The sequence below is a fragment of the Neofelis nebulosa genome, chromosome 15, assembly GCF_028018385.1.
Source record: "Neofelis nebulosa isolate mNeoNeb1 chromosome 15, mNeoNeb1.pri, whole genome shotgun sequence".
Lineage (NCBI taxonomy): Eukaryota > Metazoa > Chordata > Mammalia > Carnivora > Felidae > Neofelis > Neofelis nebulosa.
Genome location: NC_080796.1, coordinates 7,676,763 through 7,682,762, shown reverse-complemented (window position 1 = coordinate 7,682,762; position 6,000 = coordinate 7,676,763). Strand labels below are relative to the sequence as shown.

At 45.6% G+C, this 6,000-nt stretch overlaps 1 long non-coding RNA gene across 3 annotated transcripts in view; it reads right to left on the bottom strand.

The window, feature by feature from the left end:
• Positions 1 to 3,288: 3,288 nt before the first annotated feature.
• Positions 3,289 to 6,000, bottom strand: part of LOC131496147 (uncharacterized) — an 81,408-nt gene continuing 78,696 nt past the window's right edge. For all 3 annotated transcript variants that reach the window (XR_009254348.1, XR_009254346.1, XR_009254347.1), the window contains one exon: positions 3,289 to 4,409. This is a non-coding gene — a long non-coding RNA (uncharacterized LOC131496147). The remainder of the gene's footprint in view (positions 4,410 to 6,000) is intronic.

Here is a 6,000-nt window from a genome sequence, read left to right as displayed (position 1 = left end):
TATATTTAATGTAGCATTTTATTTTTTCTTAATGTTGTAGGATGAGGCCTCAGAAAGACTTCGTCAGGTCTTTAAACAGGCCTGGCCAGTGTCGTCCTGAATCCACAAAGAAGGGCCATCAAAGCCATCAATAAATCCAATTCTTTGCACCATGACGGAAATGTTGTTGGTCTCCATTAAATCGTAATTATAGCCGCGGCATATCGCCAAAGGCAAGGGAAACAAAAGCAAAAATGAACTATTGGGACCTCATCAAAATAAAAAGCTTCTGCACAGAGAAGGAAACAATCAGCAAAACTAAAAGGCAACTGACGGAATGGGAGAAGATATTTGCAAATGACATCTCAGATAAAGGGTTAGCATCCAAAATCTATAAAGAACTTACCAAACTCAACACCCAAAAAACAAATAACCCAGTGAAGAAATGGGCAAAAGACACGAATAGCCATTTCTCCAAAGAAGACATCCAGATGGCCGACCGACACATGAAAAGATGCTCAACATCACCCATCATCAGGGAAATAAAGATCCAAACCACAATGAGATACCAGCTCACACCTGTTGGAATGACTAACATTAACAACTCAGCAAACAACAGGTATTGGTGAGGATGTGGAGAAAGGAGAACCATCTTCCCTCCTGTTGGTGGGAATGCAAACTGGTGCAGCCACTCTAGAAAATGGAGGTTCCTCAAGAAACTAAAAAATAGGGGCACCTGGGTGGCTCAGCTGGTTAAGTGTCCAAATCTTGATTTCAGCTTGTGTCGTGATCTCATGATTTGTGAGATTGAGCCCCAAGTCAGGCTCTGAGTTGACAGCACAGAAACTGCTTGGGATTCTCTCCCTCCCTCTCTGCCCCTTCCCCTACCTCAAAATAAATAAATAAACATTAAAAAAGAAGCTAAAGGTAGAACTACCCTAGAATCCAGCAATTGCACTATTGGGTATTTACCCAAAGGATGCAAAACTACAGAATCAAAGGGCCACATGCACCCCCATGTTTATAGCAGCACTATCGACAATAGCCAAAGTATGGAAAGAGGCCAAATGTCCATCGATGGATGAATGGAGAAAGAAGATGTGGTATATATATACAATGGAGTATTACTCGGCAATCAAAAAGGATGGAATTCTGCCATTTGCAATGATGTGGATAGAAGTAGAGGGTATTATGCTAAGTCAAATAAGTCAGTCAGAGAAAGACAAATACCGTATGACTTCACCCACATGTGGAATTTAGGAAACAAAACAGATGAACATATGGGAGGGGAAAGAGAGAGAGAGAGGGAAACAAACCACAAGAGACTCCTAATGACAAAGAACAAGCTGAGGGCAGCTGGAGGGAGGTGGGGGGTGGGCTAGATGGGTGATAGGTATTAAGGAGGGCACTTGTTGGGACAAGCACTGGGTGTCATATGTAGATGATGAGCCACCGGGTTCTACTTCTGAAACCAGTACTCCGTTGTTTGTTAACTTACTGAAATTTAAATAAAAAAAAAAAAAAGTAGACCTAAAAAAAAGATCTTTTGAAGGCTTTTCTATCCAAGGGTCTAGGGAACCCAGGGACCTAACTGGTACCAAACAGTCCAGCTTTCTTAGTGAGGACTCTTCTGAACAGTCCTATCCATTATTTGAAATTTCGATAGCTCCCTATCAAAGTAACACCAGCATTCTTCACAGAGCTAGAACAAACAATCCTAAAATTTGCATGGAACCAGAAAAGACCCCGAATAGCCAAAGCGATCTTGAAAAAGAAAACCAAAGCAGGAGGCATCCCAATCCCAGACTTCAAGATGTATCCCAAAGCTGTAATCATCAAGACAGTATGGTACTGGCACAAGAACAAACACTCAGATCAATGGAACAGAATAGAGAACCCAGAAATGGACCCACAGACATATGGCCAACTAATCTTTGACAAAGTACTAAACAATATCCAGTGGAAAAAAGACAGTCTCTTCAGCAAATGGTGCTGAGAAAACTGGACAGCGACATGCAGAAAAATGAACCTGGACACTTTCTTACACCATACACAAAAATAAACCCCAAATGGATGAAAGACCTAAACCAAGACAGGACGCCATCAAAATCCTAGAGGAGAAAGCAGGCAAAAATCTCTTTGATCTTGGCCACAGCAACTTCTTACTCAACACGTCTCCAGAAGCAAGGGAAACAAAAGCAAAAATGAACTACTGGGACCTCATCAAAATTAAAAGCTTCTTCACAGAGAAGGAAACAACCAGCAAAACTAAAACACAACTGACAGAATGGGAGAAGATATTTGCAAACGACATATCAGATAAAGGGTTAGTATCCAAAATCTATAAAGAACTTACCAAACTCAACACCCAAAAAACAAATAACCCAGTGAAGAAATGGGCAAAAGACATGAATAGACACTTCTCCAAAGAAGACATCCTGATGGCCAACTGACACATGAAAAAATGCTCAACATTACTCACCATCAGGGAAATACAGATCAAAACCACAATGAGATACCACCTCACACCTGTCAGAATGGCTAACATGAACAACTCAGGCAACAACAGATGTTGGCGAGGATGCGGAAAGAGAAGATCTCTTTTGCACTGCTGGTGGGAATGCAAACTGGTGCAGCCATTCTGGAAAACAGTGTGGAGCTTCCTCAAAAAACTAAAAATAGAACTACCCTATGACCTAGCAATCGCACTACTAAGGTATTTATCCAAGGGATACAGGTGTGCTGTTTTGAAGGGATACATGCACCCCCATGTTTATAGCAGCACTATGGACAATAGCCAAAGTATGGAAAGAGCCCAAATGGCCATCGATGGATGAATGGAGAAAGAAAATGTGGTATATATATACAATGGAGTATTACTTGGCAATCAAAAAGAATGAAATCTCGCCATTTGCAACTATGTGGATGGAACTGGAGGGTATTATGCTAAGTGAAATTAGTCAGTCAGAGAAAGACAAAAATCATATGACTTCACTTGTATGAGGACTTTAAGAGACAAAACAGATGAACATAAGGGAAGGGAAACAAAACAATATAAAAACAGGGAGCGGGACAAAACAGAAGAGACTCTTAAATATAGAAAACAAACAGAGGGTTGCTGGAGGGGTTGTGGGAAGGGGATGGGCTAAATGGGCAAGGGGCTTAAGGAATCTACTCCTGAAATCATTGTTGCACGACATGCTAACTAATTTGGATGTGAATTAAAATAGATAGGTAGATGATAGACAGATAGATAGATGATAGATAAAAAGAATGGTATGGGCTACCAAAAGAAAAAGGCAATGCAATGTTGTTTGAGAATATTTTATTTATCATGTTATTGTGTGACATCATCCTAACCTCCAAGGCATTCCTCTTCTCTTATCTCTCTTCCTTCTCTAAGCACTATTTCTTCCCTTGACCCTTGACTTTTCCCTCTCCTGTGCATCCCATATTCCTACCCCCTTTCAAAGCTCAGCTCAGGAATCCTCTCTTCTGGGAAATCTTTTGTCATTCACCAGGTTAGACAAAGGGATTATCCTACATTGTCCCACAGCTTTTTCTACGTAGCTCATCATAAAAAGGGAACTGTGATATTTATTTATCTCCAAGCCTATATAGCATATAATAGTCACAAATTTATGGTTGTTGAATGCATAATTAAATGCATTCCAGACCATCTATTGGGATCCTGAATAACAAAAGAAAAATAAAGTGGGTGACTACTTTCAAAGAGCTAACAGTTTATTATATTTGGTTGTGGATTTCTCGGATAGTTTAATGATGTAAGTTCCTTGAATAAAGATGCTTTTGAACTATGAAAAAAAAGAAATTTCGATAGCATGATTTTATATAAAAACCAACCTCAGGATTCTTCAAGATAAGTAAATAAATAAATCCTAACTGCATTTGGAGTTCACGCCTCTGTGATCGTGAGTGTAGGGCCCACAGTCAGACTGCCCCAGTGCAAACCATTGCTCCCGGACCTCACTGTGTGTCCTGAGGCAAGTGGATCAACCTCTCTGAGTCTCATTTTCCTCACGTGTAACATCGGGAGCCCAATAAGGACCCACTTCAAAAGGTTGGGAGAATTAACAGAGCTAATACATGTAAAATGCTCATAACCATGCCCGGCACATAGCAAGTGTTGACTGAGTGTGTTGTTCGTGGAAATGCGGCTCCGCTGTGGGAACGCGAACCCACAATCATTATCACATCTTTCCAAAGTGAGTGAGTGCCAGAGCAGACAGAGACGCTTCTTCGACCAGGGTTCTCGGGACAAGGCGAGGGCACGTCACTCAGGCAGACCCCAGGTGGGAGTTGAGCAAAGAGCTAGAAATCTGGGGCACAGACATGATTCTCCCAATGGAGCCCCTCACGCTGTTGGCTCTCAAATAGTTTCCAGCCTCCCCGTGGCGGATTATTTATGCCTGTAGAGATAAAAAGGAGAATTTTTGCAAAACTACATGATTAATTAATCAACAACTGAGTGGTTGATCTGCAGGAAATGGATATTTCCTACAGAGGAATCAATTACTTGAATGCCAACTTGGTGTTTTATAGGCCCTTAAAAGGTCAAGGTAATTCTTTATAAGCGTCCATTTTGTTTGTTAGGAGGGAAAGGAAGGGAGGAAGAGAGAGAAAAGGATGGCGGGAGGAAGGGAGGGAGGGAAGAGAGGGGAAGGGAAGAAGGGAAGGGAAGCGAAGGGAAAGGAAGGAAAGGGAAGGGAAGGGAAAGGAAGGGAAAGGAAGGGAAAGGAAGGGAAGGGAGGAGGGAAGGCGAAGGGAAGGGAAGGGAAGGGAAAGGAAGGGAAAGGAAGGGAAGAGGGAAGAGAGGGAAGGGAGGGGAAGGCAGAAAGGAAGGGAGGGAAGGGAAGGGAAGGGAAGGGAGGGGACAGGAGGAAGGGAGGGAAGGGAAGGGAAGAGAGGAGGGAAGAGGAGGGAAGGGAGGAGGGAAGAGGAGGGAAGGGAAGGGAGGAGGAAAGGGAGGGAAGGGAAGGGAGGAGGAAAGGGAGGGAAGGGAAGGGAAGGGAGGAGGAAAGGGAGGGAAGGGAAGGGAGGAGGAAAGGGAGGGAAGGGAAGGGAGGAGGAAAGGGAGGAAAGGGAGGGAAGGGGAGGGAAGGGAGGAGGAAAGGGAGGGAAGGGGAGGGAAGGGGAGGGAGGAGGGAAGGCGAAGGGAAGGGAAGGCAGAAAGGGTGGAGAAAAGAAGGAAGGAAAGAAGGAAGGGAAGAAAACGTACTACCAAAAAATTTGTAGTGTGAACTCCTATGTGAAAGAAACCCAGACTCCACTTTGGCACACGTTTGGGTATAAATCTGTAGGAAACAGGCTGAGGGGTACACAGGTGTTTTCGGAGCCCCACCTCCGACAGGGGAGATGTTCTCTGGGGGCTGTGGTAGGGAGCCAATGGGGAGTGGGGGGCACCAGTACCCCGTGGAGATGCCCCCGGTGTAAAAAGAGCAAAATTCGGTGGCTGAATCAGCTGCGTCGCCTGAACCTCAAGCTGAACTCACATGTCCACGCCCCCCTGGAGGTGCCACAACCCAGATGTGCTTGTGGAGGTGAACAGAAAGGGATTCTTGCCAGAGGAGAAGACACCCGATGTGCCTCCTACAGGCTGAGCGCCAACACCAGGCGACGAAGGCAGGAAACCCGCCAACCGGCTAGACGCCCAGCTGGCCAGATGGGCCACGCGAGCCCACGAGAGTCCCCGTGGAGCAAGCGTAGCTTCGCACGTGTGTCCGACTGAGCGCGTGAGATGACGACGCGCTCAGGCGGTCTGCACTCCAGGTCCCCGGCAGTCCAGGTGCGTGTGTGACACCTGGGTGGCAGGTCGGCCAGGATCGCAACCCCGCCCACCCCTCTGCTAGCCCCACCGCCCCTCCTGCGGACGCGCCTCGAACGTTCACTCACCACCACGGCGCACCGAGCACCGTACTCGAAGCTGCGGAGGACACGGTACGGCCCCTGGGAGAGACAAACGAGCGGCCAGGCGGCCACGGTTCAGTGGGCTTAGGGCTA